This window comes from Sminthopsis crassicaudata, chromosome 2 (assembly GCF_048593235.1).
Source record: "Sminthopsis crassicaudata isolate SCR6 chromosome 2, ASM4859323v1, whole genome shotgun sequence".
NCBI lineage: Eukaryota > Metazoa > Chordata > Mammalia > Dasyuromorphia > Dasyuridae > Sminthopsis > Sminthopsis crassicaudata.
In genome coordinates this window covers 676,145,520-676,166,781 of record NC_133618.1, presented here as the reverse complement: position 1 = coordinate 676,166,781, position 21,262 = coordinate 676,145,520, and the positions used below count along the sequence as shown (strand labels likewise).

Here is a 21,262-nt window from a genome sequence, read left to right as displayed (position 1 = left end):
TGGCTCTACAAGTCAGGCATGGGGTCAAGAAGACCTGAATTTTGATTTTTTTTTCAGCTACTTCCTAAATACTTGTTCCTTGGCATTCAATTAACTAATATTTATTAATTATTCCATAGCAAGCACTGGGTTCCCAGTGGGAAAATAAAAATACTGAATGAAACAATCCCTGCTCACAAGGACTTTTACATAATCTCTCTAATCCTCAGTTTCTTCATCTGTAAAATGGGGTATAATAGAAGCATTTATGTGACAGTGTTGTTGTGAGAACCGGTGGAGATAAAATATATAAAAAGCTCTGCATATACTTAAGTGCTATTAAAATACTAGCGATTGGTAGAAAGCACAAGATCCTGGGAAGCTACAAAATAAATGAGCCACACTCCTCCTTACCTCCAACCCACGCCCTCGGAGCTGCACAAGGTTTTCCACGTGCTCTAGTCTGAAGGCTCCGACCCAGGATGTTTGGGACAATCAGCCATGACAAAAGAGTCCATGGTTTTGAGAATAAGGGAGAATATTCTCATGTTCCTCTATGAATCACCAAGGGCTTCCTAAAAGACGTCTCTGGGCTTAATTATATTGAGATGTCTGCTTTTAGAAGGTGTGCTGATCATCTACTTCATTATAACTGACATTTACACAGCACTTAACAGTTTACAAAAGGCTTTATCACCATCATCTCCTTGCATCCCCCTAATAAGTGGCATGGGAGACAGGTAGCGGGGGCACGGTTACAGGCAAGGGAGGAGACTTCCTTTCATTCACCTAGGCAGGTGGCAGCTACGTTGGGATTCAAACCCAGAGCTGCCGGCTCTCAGCATCACAATGCGCCTTTCTAAAATTAGGACTTAGCATCGGTCAAGCTAGAAGGCTGCAGCTGACCTCAGAGGGATAAAAGGGCATTCAGTATCTGGAAGACTGGCTTGTTAAAATGTTGACTGGGGAGCTTGGCGCTGAATAAGCACCCACTCCTTCCAGCTAAGCAGAGGCAACAAAGGCCGGAACTCACTTCCTTGGGAATGAGCATCCCTAAAGGAAGGGAGAAAGCCCATTAAAAAGGAAGCAAAGATAGGCTACTTAGTGGTCATATCATCCCCCACTCCCACCCCATCTTATGCCTACAGAGGGAGTAGGAAAAGGGCCAAGGGGCAGTGGGGGCATCCCTCTCCAGGGCGCTCATGGGAAAGCAGAAAATCTTGCCTTGCGGAGGACAAAAGGTAAACTCCTGGCGGGCTTTAATGAATGCTCACTGCATGTCACCAAGGCCTGGAGACCGGGAGGTTATTCCTATACTCATTAAGCTCTGACAGGATCACAGAGAAAAGAGAAGATCCAGGGCTTAAGTGGCCTGCGGGTAGTCACACAGTCAGGAAATGTCTAGGGGTCCCCCGCACGGTGCCAAACAGAGGATTCGGCCCATGTCAATTCATTCAATAAGCCTTTATTAAGCAACTACTGTGTGCCAGGTATTGGGGAGCCAGGCCCAGCCTCAAAGAGCCTACTTTAATAGCGTGGATTCAAAGGACATCATGTACACAAGACAGAACAGCTAAGAGGCCAGCCAAGAACAGTCTCAAAGTGCTCTGGAGAGAAGGCTCTGGCAGAAGATCAGGACCCTGGACAAGAGACTAAAAGAAGAAAATTAACCCAGGAGCTTCCAGAGCTTTAATGGGACTTTCCAAAGAACAAGGGGTCAAGGGGGAAACACTGTGGAGTTCATGTGATCCATCTTCTTTATCATGGAAGATATGATCAGAAGGAGCACAAAGGAGGGGGGGGGGGGGCGGGGGAGAACTTGAACCCAAGTCATCTGGTTCCAACACTTTACTGGGGGAGGATCCGCATCCTCCTCAAAACTCCAAGGCTGGTTAGCACAGCTTTGTGAGCCTCAGTTTCTCTAGCTTGACTATATTAAGCTGTGGGCCTGGGTTGCACATCCCAATGAAGAACAAATGCATGAGAATTATGAAAGGGAGTGTGGCCCAAAGAGAGAGCCCCGGGCCTGCTGCAGATGGGGAGATTTGCTTCAATACTGGCTTCACAGACTTGCATGATCCTTCAGGCCTCCTGAACCTCGATTTCGTCCTCGGGAAAAAGAGGTTCCTGTGTCCAGCAAACTGCTGGGAGGCCTTGAATTAAAGGCCACTGACTAAGGGCCAAATGAGAAAAAGTACCATTTGGAAAGGTAAGTTCTTAGTCTTCCTTAGAAATGGAATCACATTCACCCAAAAGCAACAGGAAGAAACAAAGATATCAAAAGGAAGTTGAAAATCCTAGCTATTCAAATCCAGTCAATTATTATCCATCTCAGTTTCCTTATCTATAAAATAGATAAAATAACAGCCCCAGACTCAGAGGGTTGTAGTAAGGATCAACTGAGATCCTATTTGTAAGTGCTTAGTACAGTTCCCAACAACAGTAGGTGCCAAATAAATGCTTATTTCTGTCTTTTTCCTCTTACCCTCTTCCAGTGAGCTTTCCCTGCCTCAGCTGGTTCCACAGTTTGGAAGAGATAATACTTGGGGAAAATAAAAGGAGCAAACAGAAAAAGATGGATGAGAGGCCGAGTCCACACAGTCTCCTGAAACCATTGAAGGTTTTATCATCTTAAATCTTCTCCTGAGGAAACCAAACTGCTCATCCTTGGCAGTGAACTAGCACAGAGTCCTCCCACAAATGCCAGGGAGATGCAGGCTAAGTGGGTCTGGGAGACTCTGACCAGAGACAGCTAGGAGGCAGAACAGCAGCAGGCTGACCTAGTTCCAGCCCACACACGAGGATGGGCTGTCCCCCCACCTGAAACTGCTTGCTATCGACTTGTCTGTGGATGATGCTCTCTTCCACCCACCTGCTTCAGCCCGAGGAGAAAGCACGCCCCGGGAGACAGGATTGGGTCTCTGATCCTGGCCCCTGATACAGTGCCCTGGACATCATGGGTGCTCGAAATATGGTGACTGTGTCTGTGAGAACGCGGTGTGTTTACAAACAGGCTCATCAATGTAAAAAAATAAATAGCAGCAAGTAAACTGAGGCCCATGAGACAGCGCGGCATCCAAGGAGCACAGAAGTAAAGTCAAGCTTCAGGTGTCAGTCCTGAACCCTCCCTGAACCACAAACAAATGGGGGATTCCCAGATCATGGGAACAAATGGAGGCCTGGGCAGCTGGATCCCAGAGTGGCCAGACCACTGGCCCCAATCAGGAAGAGCTGAGTTCAAACAGACACTCGTAGCTGAGAGATCCTGAGTAAGTCACTTACCCCCATCCCTACTTCCTTAGATAGAAACTGGCGATGATGATGATAATGCTAGAGCTGCTCTGAGGATCATATGGAACTGAATGAATGTAGAAATGACCCTTTTCCCACCTGACAAAGTGTCCAGTGCCCAAGGTCAAACTCAGGTCCTGCGCTCTCTTTGGGGACCAGCCCACTGACAGCCTCAACTGCTCAGAGTGCTTTTCTATTATTCGTCTCCCCCAAATTATAGATTTGAAAATGCTCCCTCCAAAGTCAACCTCTGGAATTTTCTACCTTGCTATTTGGCTTTTTTCTTTTTCCATTTTTTCCCTTAAAGCATTAAATTTGCTGGGCTTAAGTGGCACTTTGCTTGTTTGTCTGCCCTCCTCTCAGGACCCCGGGGGGCTCGCCTCTAGGCTGGGGAGTGGAGACGCATGGAGATTTTTCTGTTTGCACACACAACCCCGAAAAATGGAGTTCACCATTGTTACCAAGTATAATTTCCATCTTTCCTTGGCAGTGTTATTTATAGTGACATGTTTAAGAGAGATGGAAGGCAGATTTAGATTTTATGGATTAGCAATAAAGTAAGATTTACAGAAAGGCCCCCAAACCACTGGGAGAATTATGGGAACAAACAGGCTCAACATCCCATCCTAACCCATGAGAAGCAGGGACAGGAGACTGAGATAGACCAAGCCCCCCGCTGGATCAGTCCGAAGTGGTCAGACAACAGCTGCTGCTTAGCCTGGTCCAATGCAGGGCCTGCGATGGTGGGGTGCAGGACTCGGGTAGGAAGGAAGGGCCGAAGAATGTCAATTCAAGAAGGGAGCTTAGAGAGACTCCTTCCTTTTAGAGAGAAATAAAAATAATCCTGGAGAGAAAAAGGACCCGGACCAAGAATTAGTGACTTGTCCAAAGTCCCAAAGCTGTAACTGGCAGCAGAACCAGGAGTCACCCCTAATCACCATGACTGTGACTCCAGACTCTACATAAGGAAGGGCGTCAGCCCAGGGGAGGCTCCCCTCGAGATCAGCAACAAGCATCATTATCATTGGTTAAAAAAAAAAGGGGGGGGAGAGAAATGTAGCCACAAATGCTCAAAGGCCACAATCAAGGCAGAAGTTCGACGTTCGCTAAGTGTTGTTGCTTGTGATTGTGGTGGTTGTTTGGGGAGGGTTCAGTTGCTGTTGCAGTTGGTCGAGTCCTTCTCAGGGATTTCCAGGCCATGTCCAAGACATGGACAAATCTGAGAAACCTCCAGACTCCAATAGAGCAGCTTTTACATAAGATTCGTAGCTGTGTGTGGGCAGTGCTGGCCAAACTCACTAGCTGTGTGACCCCAAGCAAGCCCTTTTACTGTTTGCCTCAGTTTCCTCATCGGTAAAACAAGCTAAAGAAGCAAATGAAAAGTATGCTGGATTTTTGTCAAGAAAACCCCAAAGAGGGTCACCACTCATAGGATGTGGCAATAACAACAGCAATGTATATGTATGTATATGTGCACACAGGTATGAGCCCAGGCTCCTCCACCCTCTCCCAGGACAAACAAAAGATGCCTACAGTAGGGAGAAGCAGCGAGCAGAGAATTCTTACCAGGAAGAGTTTGGGGCAGAAGAAACCTGGGAGCAGCATTATTCCTGCTGAGTCCATGCGTGGCCCATCCAAGCTCTTGTGACTGTGGGGCAACTCAAGCCAAGGCTTTAAGGCCCCATTCCCTCAGCTGCAAAACAGGGGATTGGACGGGGCCCTTCACCGACGAGGATTACATGGACTCGTTTGCAAATCCCCAAATGCTCTTTCACAGCTTGCAGCTGGGAGCAGCAAAGTGGGCAGTGGGTTTCAGGAATAGAGCACCCTGAGCATGGGAGGGGAGGACAGAGAAGGAAAACCGGGGATGACTTTCACCAGCTGCTCTTTGGGGAGCACTAGAGCTCCAACGGGGCCCAGTTTGATTTTCTTCGGATTATTTGATTACGAGGAAGGGCCACAGGAGACTCTCCAGTCCTGCCCCATGCCTTCATTTCATAACCTCACTTCAACACGGCCTTTATTAAGTGTTTACTCTGCCCAAGGCCCGACAGGCCGCAGGGATGCAAAGGAAAAAAAAGGAAGAGGCAGCTCAGGACACTGGAGGGAGCCCGGGCCCGGGTGCACAAGGAGATGGCATCTCTGCTACTTAATATTCCTTTGTGAGTTAATTATTTAAAAAAAATAATAATAATAAACTCGATTTTACTCCGTAAGCCATTTCTAATGGATGTTTTCCTTCTATTTTCCCTCACTGTTTAACATTTGGAACTCAGACTATGCATCCTTCTCTCCCTCCTCTTTGAGACAGTGAGCAATGACATGTGAAATTATGTAAAGCGCTTCCATATTAGTCATTTTGCCACGTACCCTTCTCAGGGTCCACAGGCCTCAGTTTCTTCCTGTGTGATAGGGGCAGGATGGTCCCTAAGGGTCTTCCCGTGCAATATGAAGCAGGGATGGCCAGGATGGTCCCTGAGGCTCTCCCAGAGAGGCATTTCTGATCATTACTTTCCTGCTCTCCTAGAACATAAATTCTCTTGCTGCAGACAGGTTTTGGGGGGGGGGAGGGAAAGAATGGGATAGACTAGGGAAACAACAGTAAACACCTTAGAGGAAGGTCACAAGGGGGGTGAGGGGCTCACCCAGGAAATGCCGGATCTGAGCTGGGCCTGGGAGACCCAGCGGGCTCCTGGGGCGTGGGGAGCAGCTGACCCAGCTCTCGGGACTCAACTGGAAACCTGGGAGCAGATGAATCCTTGGACTCCTCCCGAGACTTGGAGGAACCTCCAGATTCCTTCTCGGAAGGTTTGAAATGCATTAAAAATCGCAGGAAGGATTAAAAAGAAGCACATTTCAGTCAGATAAGATTGTCAAAACAGAGCCCCCCAAAGGATGGGGCCTGCCTGCGGGGTCGGTGCCCCCGGGAGGGAGGGAGGTGAAGGGACTCCGGCCGGAGAAAATGGAGGCCCAGAGACCTGGGGGAGGCGAACTGCTTGGGCTCCACAAGCCGACGGAGGCTGAGCCTGAGCCGAGAGAAAGCCCGGCGGCCGAGGGGGGACGGGGAGACTGATCCTCCCCAAAGGTGGCCGTTTACTTTAGAAATCCGGGGGCCGGGGGCTCCCGCGGCGGGTTGGAGTCCCCTCCTCCCTCTGGAAAGCACGAGTGGGGACCCCCGCAGCCGCCGGCTCCGCTCCCAGGGGGAGGCTCTGGGGGGCGGGGGCTCCTCGGGCCTGACCCCCCACCCCCCCACCCCCGCCGGGGAGAGGATCAGAGGCGGGGGACTGCCACCTGCAGGGAGCACTCAACAAGTTCCCGGGCAGACCCAACATCGCAGCGAACTCCACAACTCTCCCTAGCGGAGGCAGCGCCGCCGGTGCTGGAGGCGCGGGCTCGCCGGGGCCACGCGCACCACCGCCGGGAGCCCGAGGGAGCCGGAGCGGAACGGGGAGGAGGCTCGGTGAGGGCAGCTCCGCTCCCAGCCAGCCGGGTGCCGAGCCCTGGGGGGGAGGGGGGCAGGAGGGGCTCGGCCGGCCCCCCGCTTCTGCGGGCTGGCCAGAAACGGGGAGCAGGGAGCGGGCGGCCGCCTCCGCCACTGCTGCCTCCGCCGCCGCCGCCAGGACTTCCCTGGGCTCCCCTTCTTCCCTCCAGGAGCTCCCCCTCCTCCCTCCCCGCTCTCCTGCTTGTCCCTCTGCGCTCCCCCTCTTCCTTTCCCACTTCTCTCCCATCTCCCTCCCGGCTCCCCCTCCTCCCCTGCCCTCTCTCCCCCCTCCCCTCGCGGCTCTCCTCCCCCTCTCCGCCCCCTCCTCCCCCACTGCCAGCCAGCCCAGCTCTCTCGCCAGAGCCCGAGCGGAGCGCAGTCAATGAGGACACTGGAGGCGGGGGGCGCAGGGGACCGGCCGCCGCTCCCGCCCCCGCCCCCGCCCGGCGCCCGCCTGCCGCGGACCCCCGCTGCCCCCGCCCGCGGTGCCGCCCCCGCCCGGGCTGCCCCCGCCGCCTCTGTCCGTGGTGCTGCCGCCGCCGCCGCCGCCGCCGCCGGCTCCATGGCGAGCTCCGACACCTAGGGGGGAGGAGCACCGGGGGAGCACCCGCCCCGCGGGGGGAGGAGGGGGAGGAGGCGGCGGCGGCGGCGGCGGCCGGTAGTAGTGGAAGAGGCGGCGGAGGCGGCGGCAGCGGCGCGGGGCCGGGTGGGCAGCGCAGCGCGGAGGGAGGCTCGGGCGCGCCCTGGGAGCGGGCAGACGCCCCCCGAGCTGCGAGGCGGCGGGCTGCGCGGATGCGGGGCGCCCCCGGAGCCGGAGCCGGAGCCCAGCCCGCGCCGCGCCGAGAGATGCAGCAGCCGGTCACCGCGCAGCCCCGCACTCACTGCTGAGGGAGCCCAAGGTAAGCGGCGGCCCCGGCCGGGCCCCCCCCCCCCCCCCGCACCTCCCGCTGCAGTTCGACGTGTTAGCGTAGATCTCAGGGCTGCCGCTCCCCGGCACCCCCCCCCCCCGACCAGAGAGGGTGTCCGCGCTGGGCTCCCCCCGGCGGCCTCGGCGGCAGGGCTGCAACTTCAGCCGGCAAAGTCCGGAGCCGGGAGGCGGCCGCCGAGCCCGGCGTGGGGGGGCGGGGGGGCGGGGGAGGATGGGAGCAGAGAGAGCAGGGATAAGGAGGCAGGAGCTGGGGGGGGGGGGCGGCGGTTACGCAACCCCCTCCCCCGAGTGCCCCTCCGGCCGGCTCCGGCCGCCGCCAACTTCGATGGCCGCCAAGGTTGGGGGCGGGGGGCGGGGGGGGGGGGGCGTCCGGGCCGAGGGAGAGCGAGCCCGCGCGGGTCTCCGGCCCTTCGTTGTCGAAGCCGCCCAGGCTGGGAGGAGGGAGGCGCCGCGCCGCGGGGTCAGGCCGGGAAGGGGCCGGCGGGGGCCCGGCCCCGGGGCTGACTTCCCAGGAGTTGAGGGAGCACCCCAAAGGTACCGCCCAACTTCTGGGCCCGCCTCTCCGGGCGGCGAGACGGTCAGTCCCCTCGCCAGCGGAGGCGCCCGGCGGAGCCCGAGCCCGCTCCCCTCCCCGGCCCCCCGCCCTTCTCCCTCCCTGGGACCCGAGGCCGCCCCGGCGTGCGCCGGCCCCGGCGGGCAGTGGCCGAGGAGCGTGGGGCTCGGCGGGGGCCCCTGCGCGCCTGGAGTGGAGGCTGGCCGGGCATCCCGTGCGGAAGCGGAGCCAGCCCCGGCGCGTGGGGGGCAGAAATGCAGCAGCGGCGGCGGCCCGGGGCATCTCCGAGCCCAGGCAGGCGGCCAGGGGCTGCAGCGGGCAGGGAGGAGGCCCCCCCCGGGGGCGAGCCCCCTGACCTCGGCCGGCGCCCAGAGCCCCGGGGGGCCGGGCACGGGAGGGAGGAGCACAGGGCGGACGGAGCGCGGTCAGTCGGGGCAGCCCCGGCGTCAGCAGGAGACATGGCTGGAGCTGGGCGGGCTCCAGGGAGCCGGCCTCTCCGCTGCCCCGCTGGCCAGGGGGGCCGGCCCAGGGACGGAGCCGCAGCCCCCCCCCCCCCCCCACGCCCCTGCACAGCGAACACTCTAATTTGACCTTGTCTACTTAAACAGCCCCAATTCTGCAGAAGCCTCCATGAGGGAAAATTAACTCATTGGCAACTGGAGCAGGAACTTTGGGAGGGCTTTTCCTGGGCTTTCCACAGCCGATTCCTCAGCAAACCTCCCAGCAAGCGGGGCAGGGAAAGAACCATGGCACAAGCAAGGGGAAGCTCATCCGAGGCTAACAGAGACAGAGACAGAGACAGAGAGAGACAGACAGACAGAGAGAGATAGACAGAGGGAGAGAGAGAGAGAAGGCTGGCTAGGTTCTGTGTTAGCCAATTTCAGCAAAGATGTAACCCTCAAGGTTAAAAATTGGGAGAGGGCTGACAAATGACCATCGGAATCACATGACCAGCGACTCTCCTAATCAGGACTACCCCTAGTCCGGCTTAATTTAACTTGACTGCCATGAAACTGACCCTAAGCAATGAGGCAGACATGGCGGTGGAGTTCCCCTTGCAGAACAGGGCTGGCCACTGGGCCTTTGGGGGGCCTGCTCCCTGGGCCGGGGCCCTTCCGCTCCTGGGGGACTAAAATGAGTTTCTGAAGAAAAGTTCCTATTATTCTTCCTGTTCCTTTTCCTAAGAGCCCTGAACACAAATAGCTCGGAGAAAAATGAGAGTCCTGTCAGCCGCATGCCCCACTAGTTATTAATAATTCACTCTCTATGTTTACTACGTACATTAGATGGCACTGCTCCTCGTGATGGTTTTATTAAAGGCATATTTTGAAAATGTCTAATCTAGCTGTTACTAATTGCAAGATTTTGCATAGATTATTCGTCACGTCCATGACAAGTCGCCTGTCACTTCACTACATTCATCTCTTCCTGAGAAAGGCTAAATAAATAAATAAATAATGATGAGAACACTAATAATAATAATAAAGAACTTAGGTGGGCTTCATTTCCCTAATGAAAAAACAAACTAAGACCCCATCGTGTCCTTGAAAAGGAGAGAAACCTTTAAACGTCTAGTTAACCCTCTGGGCTTTTGTCTTTAATGAGAGAGAGAGAGAGAGAGAGAGAGAGAGAGAATTAGGACTATTTCGAGAAGATATGGGCAGAGAGAAGATATCTGAGTGAGGCGTTAGAGAAAACAATATGTGGGCAGGAAGCAAGGCCAGCTCCCTAGGCTAACCAGCCTGAGTCTAACAGAGACCATGGCCAGATGTTGCCGTGTACCTACTGCACGGATGAGGGACCTTGGCCTTCCATCCAGCAGTGGCAAAGGGGACAGTGGCACTGTGAAGGGCATCATCAGGACCCAAGGAAGGTAAGGCTTATTAAAATGAGCACAGAAAGCCAAAGCACTCGGGGAAGAAGAGGCCTGTGAAAAGGAGCTGGCAGTTTTTTAGCGATGAGCTTATCCTGACATTTCTGTAGCTAATAAGATCCTCCTGGTCATTGCTCCATTTGGCTGTGGGTTGCTTTTCGTTTTTGTTTTGTTTTAAAGAGGAAAAAAAAAAAAAAACCATCCCCAAGGAAACAGGGAAAAACATTGGAGGGGGAGGGGGAGAGTCTGGTCTAAAGGCAATGTGACAATGACATCCCAGGATAGGGGCTCCTATTCGATCAGGCCTGAGATCAGTGTTGTCAGGAAATACATTTGGCTGCCAGCATTTTTTTTTTTTCTAGACCGAGGACAAGCCCACTGAGAACTGGGCTGTGAAATCCTGAGGTGCTTACTGTACGGCTTAGAGGGGAGCTCTCAGCTCAAGTAATCATAGTCTCTAACTGCTGGAGAATCAGAGATCAGAAGGCAGGACTCCCCAGGTAAACCCTGATTACTTAAGATCTCATTGATTTCAGTACATTGAAAAGTCCAGATTGGGAGGCCCTCAAAGTCCAGACAGAGTAGACAGAAATCCCTCTCCCCCAAATTTAGTTGTCATAACTATAAGGCAATTTATTTGTTGCAGAGGACAAACTGTCCCTGTCTAACAAAGCTGATTTTTTTTAACAATCTCTTTATCAATTTAATTTTAATATTTCACAATATCATGGTGTTAATTTAAATATTTTAAACTAAAACTTAATGACTTTAATATATCTCATGACAACACAGTAAACACTACCCAGAAAGTCATATCCAGACAGTGGGATGCAAGTTTAAATCCATTATTAATCGTAGAAACTATGATCAGATGAATTTTCGTAACTGAGTGAGGATTTGCAACTTCTAAATCTACTTCTTGCAAAAACAGCCCCCCCCTTTAAAATGAGGATTGAAACTAGGGATTGCCCCCAGATAATGCTTTCAACTGGGCAGATGAGTCATCCCCCATTCACTGTAAAATGTATCCTTTGGGATTGTCACTGGAAACTGTAGCCTTTCCCTTTTCAACAAGGACCAGAGGGGCCAGAAAGAGCTAATGCAGCCTGAGAAGTAGATGCTCCCTAACCAAGAAAATAAGGGGGACATGTGGGAAAGCAGGCTTCCCCAGAGCCAAAGTTTGGCTAGGTGAGCAGGGACTGACCACAGAAGCTCCTAGAATACCAGAAGATGAGCTGGAGCCATTTGGCAAAAGGACTGATCCAAGGGTAATGAATAGAATGAGCCGAGAGCAGCCGAGATGTGTTCAGGTACCATCCGTGGGCTAACCATCACAATAAATAAAAACAAGATATGCTAAGCCTGTAGTGGCCGTCTCTCTCTGCTGCCTGCAGACTTCCCAACTCTAATGGGACCTGACAGAAAATTAGCACCCAAATATGAAAGTTGATGCAAGGAACAAAGAGAGATCAGTACATCTTCTTAATACTCCTAAACGATAGGACCAAAGCCCTATTTCTGGTTCAGACAATTCTGGAGAGTACTAACCTAAACAACCTTAGCAGTGTTGATGACAACGACGATAATCCAAGGATTATTAAGTAAAAAGTACTACTAAAATATTAATTTGTTCCAAAACTATTTCTATCTGAATTCTACCCAGAAAATAAAAAGAAAAGGAAAAGATAAGAAAAAAAAGAGGGAGGGAGGAAGGAAGAAAGGAAGGAAGGAAGGAAGGGAGAAGGAGAAGAAAGGAAGGAAAGAAGGAAGGAAGAGAAGGAAGGAAGGAAGGGAGAAAGAGAAAGAAGGAAGGGAGAAAGAGAAAGAAGGAAGGGAAAAAGAGAAGGAAGGAAGGAAAGAAGGAAGGGAGAAAGAGAAGGAAGGAAGGAAAGAAGGAAGGGAGAAAGAGAAGGAAGGAAGGAGGGAAGGAAGGATGGAAAGAGGGAAGGAAGGAAGGAAGGAAGGAAGGAAGGAAGGAAGGAAGGAAGGAAGGAAGGAAGGAAGGAAGGAAAGAAGGAAGGATGGAAGGAAGGAAAGAAATGATAATGTGTAAGCTTATTGAGACTTTTTTGTTTTGTCATGGCCTTTAACATGCAGCATAGAATGTTGTACTTACTAAATATTTGGTGCATGAATGGATAATAGCTCCCATTCTTTTGTCACCTTTGCCCCTCACTTTACCTGTAATAATGCAACTAGGAAGAGAGTATATAACCCAGTTCATATTGCATAATACATACTTCTGTCATCTGGAAAAATGAGCAAAATGAGGTTCTCCCTGTTTTAAGTTATAGTCTTTCCCTAGAACCTGAGAAATGTTTATTAAATGCTTGCTGATTTCAATGATATCATCATGCTTTTGTACCTTAAGGAAGCACATACGTACTGCTGTAGTCTCTTGAGGATGGAATTTTATTTTATTTCAGTGTTGTATCTCGGCCAGCACCCAGCACAGTGCAGGAACTGGAGGGAATTAATAAGTTAGCTGGTTGTCATTAGGTCTCCCTGACTGGATACAAAGCAGTGACCAAGGCCAGAGCCGCCATCTTGATCCCTCAGGTCCCTTCTCTTAGTGAGAATATTGGCCCAAGAAACGATTTGAGGTGTCACTGACTGAGGGTTCGCATGCCCGTGTAGATGAGAGACTGCCTAAGGATGAATGAGTTGCACAAGGAATAAACAGCAGGGCCAAATGTTAGTTGAAGTTTATATTGCAGTTACTATGGAAAAATCCAATTTAATCCTTAATAATGTGGTCCTGGGTGTAGCATTAAAAGCAGTAAACTATAGGTCAGGACAGAAATGATAAGCAGGCCACAGGATGAGGAAGCAATGAAGAGCAGACCCGCCAAGAGAGCGCGGCGCCCCTTTTGCACACTCAGTATTCATGGTGAAGAAGGAGCAGTCATTGCTGTCTCTTTCCATAAACATCACAACCGAGGGGATCTATCTGAGAGTCCGGGAACTTCTCTCGGCAGAGTCTCTGCCTAGAAATCACTCTCTCCATTTGCCAAGGGGCCTTTTTTACGGTACCCTCGGCTACGCACACCAAGATTCACCTTGGGGAAATTCGTCCGGTCAGAACTATGGTAATAAGAGAACTAGCCAATATTTCTACAGCACTTTAATATTTGTGAGACTCTTTCTATCTCACTGGCTCCTCACAACAGGCTGGTGAGGAAACTGAGGCTGATTTGTGGTTCACACAGCTGCTGGTGTTTCAATCAGGATTTGGACCTGTCTGTTTCCCTCTCCCCCTCATCCCTTGGCGTTGACTAATTTCCTGAAGCGTGGCCATTGTGTTTATCACTTTGGTTGCTGGGCCCGCTGCTATCTGCTGTCATTCCCAAAACAAGGCTTGATGTAGAAGCCTGGGAGGGAGAAGGTGACAGGACTTGGAGAGGCCGGAGGCGGCTTGCAGAGAGCTGCCTCCACTCCCCAGGAACTCCAGACTCTGCTCCCACCGTGCTTCCCTGGCTGCCATAGCCCTGAAGGCCTGGGTGCTGCCTGTTATTTCTGAGAGGAATATCATTTGGTCCTGCGTGGTTTGGAGGGGCACAACAGGCCAAGCCGCTGAGCCACTGGTGGGGCGCTTTGCCCCTTATGTAGATTCAAACTCCCCCCATGCAGGGTTGCACAAATTTCACAGATCTGAGAAGGGGAAGGGTCCCTCCTCGCTGCTGCAGCTCATACAAGTCAAAACCGACCCAAAGAGAGATGAGAATCCACGCCTGAAGCTGCCACTTCAGTGCCCTCTTGTGTTTAGGCTACTTTTCCTTTCCAGCCAATTTTTCTTTAAAGCTGAAAAGTTACTAAAAAAATAAGAAAAGAAAATGGAAAGAAGGATTCCCAAATGAAAAATCTTGTTGACAAAAGTAAGGGATCCCTACGCACTCTGAGAGCACATATCTAGATGAGAAGGGATGACAGGTTCACAGATCTGGGACTCGATGAGCACCTGGTCAAAAAAGTACAAGTTCATAATTACAAGAAACTGTGGCCCAGGAGGGGCCCAGGGACCTCCCGAGAGTCACAAAGGAAACAAGGAGCAAGAATGAAGCACTGGGACGCGGGGATTCTGACTTCTCTGCTCCCCCCCAGACTCTGAGCAAGTACTTCCTAATGACAATTTAAGGATGAAATCAAGATGGAAGCAATCATTGTCATTTGAAAAATGATGATGGAGATGGCAATGACAGTGATAACTGAAGCCTTGGAGCCTCTGAGGCTACCAAACATTTAAATACATTACTACATTTAAAAACTTCTTAATGACAGTGGAGACCAAAGTTCATTCTCTCTCTCTCTCTCTCTCTCTCTCTCTCTCTCTCTCTCTCTCTCTCTCTCTCTCTCTCTTTCTCATATATATATATATATATATATATATATATATATATATATATACACACATGTGTGTGTACATTTATTTATACGTACATGTGTGTGTGTATATATATACATATATATATATTTAGATACAGGATATAGATAGACAGGTAATATATGCATACGTTATCTATCTATCTATCCATCTATATACATACATATATATATATATATATATATATATATATATATATATATATATATATATATATATATATGTAAAATCACCTCCATTCTCTAGTTACTAAAACTGAGGCCCAGAGAGATTAAGGAAGTAGACTCTGGTCACATAATTTATAAGCACCAGAGGAGAAATTCAGACATATGTCTTGCTGTGACCACCAGGCTACTCAGCCTATGCAGATTCTCAGAGGGACCAAACTAATGATACGGATAAAGAGTCAGGTTGTCCATTTTAAATTTGAACAAGGAAGAATTATGAGGTCTGGGAAAATAAATGGAAAGACTGGGGGTAGAATTAAAACAAAATCAGTCAGGACAAAGTAATGAAAAAGCCATCCCTGCCTCCGTTAGGCCCTCTGAGATAGGCCAAGGATGGGCTAGTTGGTGTTTTGTTCTTTGACCCGTAGAACTGGAAGGTGGTGGCCACAATGTCAAGCTGGAAGCTTGCTTCAGGGGAGACGATTTAGAAGGTTTTTAAAGAACAATATTTCTATTTAAAGCATCTGCTAACAGACCAAGGAAAAATAAAAACAGCTAATAATAAAGAGATAAAAACAGCTAATAGCAAAGAGAAAAAGTCCTGACCCACCTTTGCCACAGCCAGTGTTTGAGCAAGATGCTTTGGTGATGGGAGAAAGCAGAAGCACGTTGAAGGCCACTGCCAATGTCTTTGCATAACTGGGGAGAGATTCTAGCTTTCCATATATCATCTACCACAAATATATGTACTTTATATACAAATCTCTCTCCTCTCTCTCTCTCTCTCTCTCTCTCTCTCTCTCTCTCTCTCTCTCTCTCTCTCTCTGTCTCTCTCTCTCTCTCTCTCTCTCTCTCTGTCTCTCTCTCTCTCTCTTTCTCTCTCTCTCTGTGTCTCTCTCTCTGCCTCTCTCTATCTCTGTCTCTCTCTCCATATACATACATACATATATTCACACATGTATATATAAATATACAAGCACATATTACATATGCATGTACAGTCATCTGACTGTCATAACTCCTTTGAGGTAGGAGCCATTTTTATTTCCATTTTATGGATGAGGAAACTGAGGCAGGCAGGAATTAAGGTACCTGCTTGAGGCAGAATTTACGCTCAGTTCTTCCTAGCTGTATGCGTTACTCTCTGTGCTACTCACTTATACTATAGATAAAAAATGGGGACAAAGACACAGGCATGGGGCAGGGGCAGATAGGAAACATTTTTCCCCAAGTGCTAATAGGTCTTATTTTTCAGTGATCTTTGTCTAGGGAAGTAGCAGAAACCTCTACCATTAAGATTATACTTTCATGGAAAATCACTGGAAATTAATTTACAAGATTATAATTTATTTTCTTTAAAAATCTTTGTTGTAGGAGCAAATGTTTCGATTATATATTTGGGGAGAGGGTCACGGTGACAAGGAAGGAGGAATAGTTGATATCCAAGTGAGAGATAATCCTTCAGGAAAAGGGGATCTACTAAATCAAGCTTGAAATACTGCTCTTTTTTTGGGACTGAAATTATCTGAAATAGACCAGTGTATCAGGATGTCAATAGCCAGCAAGAGTCCGTGGGGATCAGCTAGTCCGGCCCCTTCCTTTATAGGGAAGGACAGGGGGCAGCCAGTAGCTAGAGCAAGCAAGAAGCACTCCAACTCAACCCAGGGATCTGAACTCCCAGACTCAATGCTAGCCCTGTCATTCTACTGCAATCCACACTGCTGTGGAAGTAGACATGTTAATTCTGAGTTCATGTAGGAAAAAAAGGCTCACTGTTTAGGACTCACAAGCAAAAAGATCAAAGGATAAAGACCACCAGAAATGCTGGCAGCTTTTCATTTGGAATTCACCTTGAAAAGCTTGAAAATGTCTGCCGAGCCATCCATTCCATCAACATTTCTAATTGAAATGACTCCTCACTTCTCCAAATTTAGCTTCATGTCCTTAGACGACAGCTGCCCAGGCTACGACTGGGCCCTGATTTGAACCTTTTTTCACAATAACCCTGATAATTTGGCTTCATTATTATCCCCATTTTACAGACAAGGAAACCTTCCCTGAAGGAATTTATAATTAAGCAATAAATCCTTATTGCATACTAACAGAATTTTTGAATAGATGAAAAGGCCGTTCCTTGCCCTACATCACGTAAATTGAGAAAAGCCTAATATCCAGCTGCCTCATCTGTCAAATGGTGATAATAAGAGCACCTCATTTCCAGGGTGGTTGTGAGGGTAAAATAAAATAATATTTGAAAAGTGACTTGCAAACCTTAATAGGCTACAAACATCCTTAATCATTGTTGTGTTGTTGTCCACGGTGGTGCTGTCGCTATTGTTTTTTTTATTGTTTCTTACTTAGTAATGGCTCCAAGTTTATGTGAATCAGCCGTGATTATCTGGTTAGCGTTTTTAAAAAAAAAAATCTACTGAACATATCCAGGTGTTTCCTGTGCCTACGGCCAAGCGAGGTGACACAGTCCAATGGAGAGAGCAAGCACCTTAGAGACGCTGCGGGACCCCCAGGTTCCAACCTTATCCCTGTCTCACAGAAACGGGCAGATCTTACACCATTTCATTAACCTCTGCAGGGCTTCAGCTCCCTAGTCAGGAGAGTGCTTCAGAAATTGTTCAGTGCCACGCAAAACCCAGCTGTTCAGGGAAAAACTTTATTGATCCACGAGAAGACACAGCCCTAGTCAGTCTCAGCATCTACTCAATAAAGTTGAACTTCAAGGTATGTTTATGCTATTGACAAGAAGAGCCATATGGAGAACTGGATTAGGATTTTAAAAAATAGAAGGCCATTTCATGAAACGTTGTAATTTTTCTCATCTGCAAGATGATTTTCTTTCCATAATTAATAATGTCCCATGATTTGCCATCCCTGAGAACCAAGAAATCTCACGTTCTTTACTAAGAACTATTCCAGTCCCTTCCCAAAAAGTTAGGCCCATCACGGCGTCCCCAGCAAAGGTTGGCTCATGTTGACTTGGAAACCCTGCGATGGGGAGGAGGCTTTTGGCTCCCCAAGCAGCCATTTCCACAGGCTAATGGTTAATTAGCATTAATTAATGCTAATTAATTAATAGGCAGTGCTAATGGTTAATGAGGTTTTCCGTAATCCTATACCTGAGGTCTCATGACCCTCTTGGATGCAGCAGCCCATCCATTACTTGATGATAGCAACCCCATCCCCTTCACTTCTCAAAACAGCTTCTGATTCTTCATTTTGGCAAGACTCTGATCCCAGAAGAATAAAAATGAAGCAACGGAATAAAAATGAAGCAATGGAAAGATGAACAACGGCCATGAGCAGCTCACGACTTGTTACCAACGATCAAAGTGAAAAGAAATCACCAGCACGCGGGAGACCACTATGAAACACTTGGACCAAAACATGAGGAAGTCCGTGGGCCCAACGGGCCTTGATGAACCAAAATGCCACGACTCGAGGACTCCAGAGAGCACCGGGATACGAGGCTTCCTGATTTTCAAACTTGATTCTGTTTGGGGTCAAATCTCCATGGTGGAAGCTGGTTCACAGGACCATGCATGGCAGTGATTATAGCCAGATGTCCCTAAGAAGACCCAAGCTCCCAGCCAAGGAATGGACAGAGAGACAGAAGCGATGACCACTCCTGATGACCACACTCAGCTCAGGACTTGCTGGCTGGCTTGGGTTCCATGTTTTAGAGCTGGGCCCTCCTCCCCTCCCACACCATCAGTGTTACTGCAGACCCTTCAACAAGATGCCACGAAAAGCCAGGCTATCAGTCAGAGCTTTGAAAACATTATTAAGTGCTTACTATGTGCAAGGCTCCCTCTTAAGCACCAGAGAGGCAAAGACAAAAGAGATCAGTCCATGTCCTCAAGAAATATATTTCAAGGGGCCGCTAGGGGGCGCAGTGGACAGAGCACCAGCCCTGAATTCAGGAGGACCCGAGTTCAAATCTGGTCTCAGACACTTAACATTTCCTGGCTGTGTGACCTGCCTCAGGGGGAAAAAAAGAAAGAAAAGAAATGTATTTCACTGTGGAATAAATTATATTGAAAGATAAGGGAGTAAATCGTGATGTGGATAGAGAGATTAGCTTCACAAAGGTTCCCGGTGGCAGGGAGGCGAGCCTTGGATCAGGAGCTGGGGATGAGAAGGGGGAAGGAAGGCTAGGGCAGAGAGGATCTCAGGCATGGGACGGGCGGAGAAAAGCCACAGAGGCAGAGGGAATGTCCTTTACGCAAGGTGACGGATAGGATAGTAGAGCACATGGGGGGAATAAGGCGCAGGAAGCCTGAAGTCAAGGTGAGCCAGACTGGGAAGGCCTTGAAATGCCCAAAGTCCCATTTGTGCTTTTTCCTAGAGACAGTAGGGAGTTACTGAGGCGTTGGCAGGAGAACGAGAGGGTCCAACATTTATGCATCGTAACAATCCGTCTGCAAGCTTGGTCCCTTGGACAGAAGGGAAGCGTGAGGCCACTGGACCAGATCAGAGGCTCCTGCAGCCCCCCAGGCTACAGACCAGTGGGTCTTGAGTTGGGGTGAGAGGGAGACAAGAGATGGGACAGAAGAACTGATCACGCTTGGCCAAAGACTAGATGGAGGCAGGGAGTCTAGAGCCCAGAATGGCAAGCCCGGGTGAGTGGGAGGCTGAGGAGGTCCGTGGGAGAGATGGGGCAGAGGGGTGTCTGTGGAGAAAGGGGAGTTCTCCTTTGGACACATTCAGCTGGAAATGCCTCCATTGGGAGCAAGAAAAGGGTTTCTGGCACTCCGAACCTCACCCAGGACCTGCACCCAGTAGGAGCTTCGTAGAATTGTGTTGAATGGAATGAAATCGCCAAGCCCAGGGAGACATTCTCAGCCTGTACAGGAAGGAAGGGGCAGCATGTGACTGGCCCAACAGGACAAGGTGAGGGTGTCAGGCCATCGAGTCTGTGACCCATTGGTCACTTGGAATTTTTAGTGACAGCCAAATGGACCGGTTCTTGTCACCCTCCAAGACTACCTAGTTTTTTAAGGTACCCAGGAAAGCAGGATTGCCGGCACCTGCCCAGCATCCTTTCTGTCCGAACAGAATTGAGTGTTTTATAAATGCTGTCCATTAATTTTAAACGACGATTTCCCATTTCTTAAACACCCACACTGTGAGCAAAGACAGAGAGGATCCAGAAAAAAAAATCACCAGAAAGGGCATCTGGGTTAGAGATTAAAGATTCCTTTTGTTCTACTTACATCCTGGAGATTGGGGATTTTGAGGCCTTCCCTGGAAAGCCTGATGTGCTTCTGGAATAGAGAACAGCTTCTAAGCCGTCCACCCTGCCCTGGCAACAAGCATCTAGCCCTGATCCCACAACTACTCTGCAAGGGGGCTGCTACAACCACCAGCATACCCATCTTGCAGATAGAAAACTGAGGCTGGGAGAGGGGAAGGGACTAAGGGACTGGCACTTACTACAGGTTCAAATCCAGACTGTCACTCTTCCTTCTCCCTGCCTCAGTTTCTTTATCTGCAGGATGGAGAGAACACCACCCAAAGTTTCTGACTCCAAATCTTGTCCGAGTTCCCGCCCGTGAGCTGCTTTCTCTGCTTTCCACCGTAAGCAAGTTTGCCCAGGTTTATTTTCCTGCCCAATGCCCCAGGATCTGACTATTGCCTGCAGGGTCCGAGGTCCCTTGCCCTCGTCTCCTCCCTCAGGAAAGAGTAAAACCCTGTTTGCCTGCCCTCCAGGCCAGGGAAGGCGAGGTCTGGCCTGGCTCTCCCATTTGGAGAGGCCTTCTCCAGGCTCCAAAGCCCACCCACCCCTGATGAGGAGCCTCTGAGAGAGGCAGATGCTCCGAGGGGACTCGGAGGGGCCTCTGCCAGAACGTGAAGCAGGAAGCAAGTCACATGAGCAGCCCCCTTCGTCTCCTGTGTCCCTCCGTCCCCCCAGCCTTCTTCTCTCCTGGCTGGTCTCCCAAGGAAGTGGGCCACACCTCTAAATATCTGTATCATTTATGGAGGAAATGGGAAAATCCTTTTTTCAGATTTTAAGATCCCTTTGAATCGACAACTTCATTTCTTTGCTTAATCCAATTGATTCATAATTAAGGATCGAATGCGTCAGTCATTGTACTAGACTCCCCAAATACAAAACAAAAAGGAACTTGGAGTGAAACTTCTATTCTTTTAGCTGGAAAAAACTCCACTGACCCAGAATCACCCACATATAATGTGGAGAAACTCCAAACCTCTCAATAACATAACTGTCACACCAGAATGTGACTCTCAATTGACTTCTGGGAATAAAAAACGGGATGTCGCCCTGGTAGGCAGCAAGGCCCAATAGCAAACTTCGAGCTCCAATTCTCCCTTCGCTTTAGTATCTCCTATTTTTAATCTTAAAAATGCTCCCTGGACAATTTCTCTTCCCCATCAACTTTACCAATTCAATTGAACAAGCATTTATTAAATGCCTACTATGTGCCAGCTGTGGGAAAAAACCTCCAAGCTAGCTCTGCGTCAGGCCTTTGTGGCCGAGGCCCATTTTTCACAGCGCCTTTTTAATATGTACCCTGTCATCCTGCCCACCTTGAGGCTCCCTCCCTCCACCCCCACGGTAACACCGAATTCTAT

At 49.7% G+C, this 21,262-nt stretch overlaps 2 protein-coding genes across 3 annotated transcripts in view; one reads left to right on the top strand and one right to left on the bottom strand.

Moving 5' to 3' along the window:
- The window catches only part of DOCK1 (dedicator of cytokinesis 1), a 465,334-nt gene that overhangs the window by 215,711 nt on the left and 228,361 nt on the right, over positions 1-21,262 (bottom strand). The gene's annotated exons all lie outside the window — the stretch shown is intronic.
- Positions 7,501-21,262, top strand: part of INSYN2A (inhibitory synaptic factor 2A) — a 67,017-nt gene continuing 53,255 nt past the window's right edge. The window contains exon 1 of the mRNA XM_074297158.1: positions 7,501-7,650. The gene's annotated coding sequence lies outside the window, so the exon portion shown is untranslated. The remainder of the gene's footprint in view (positions 7,651-21,262) is intronic.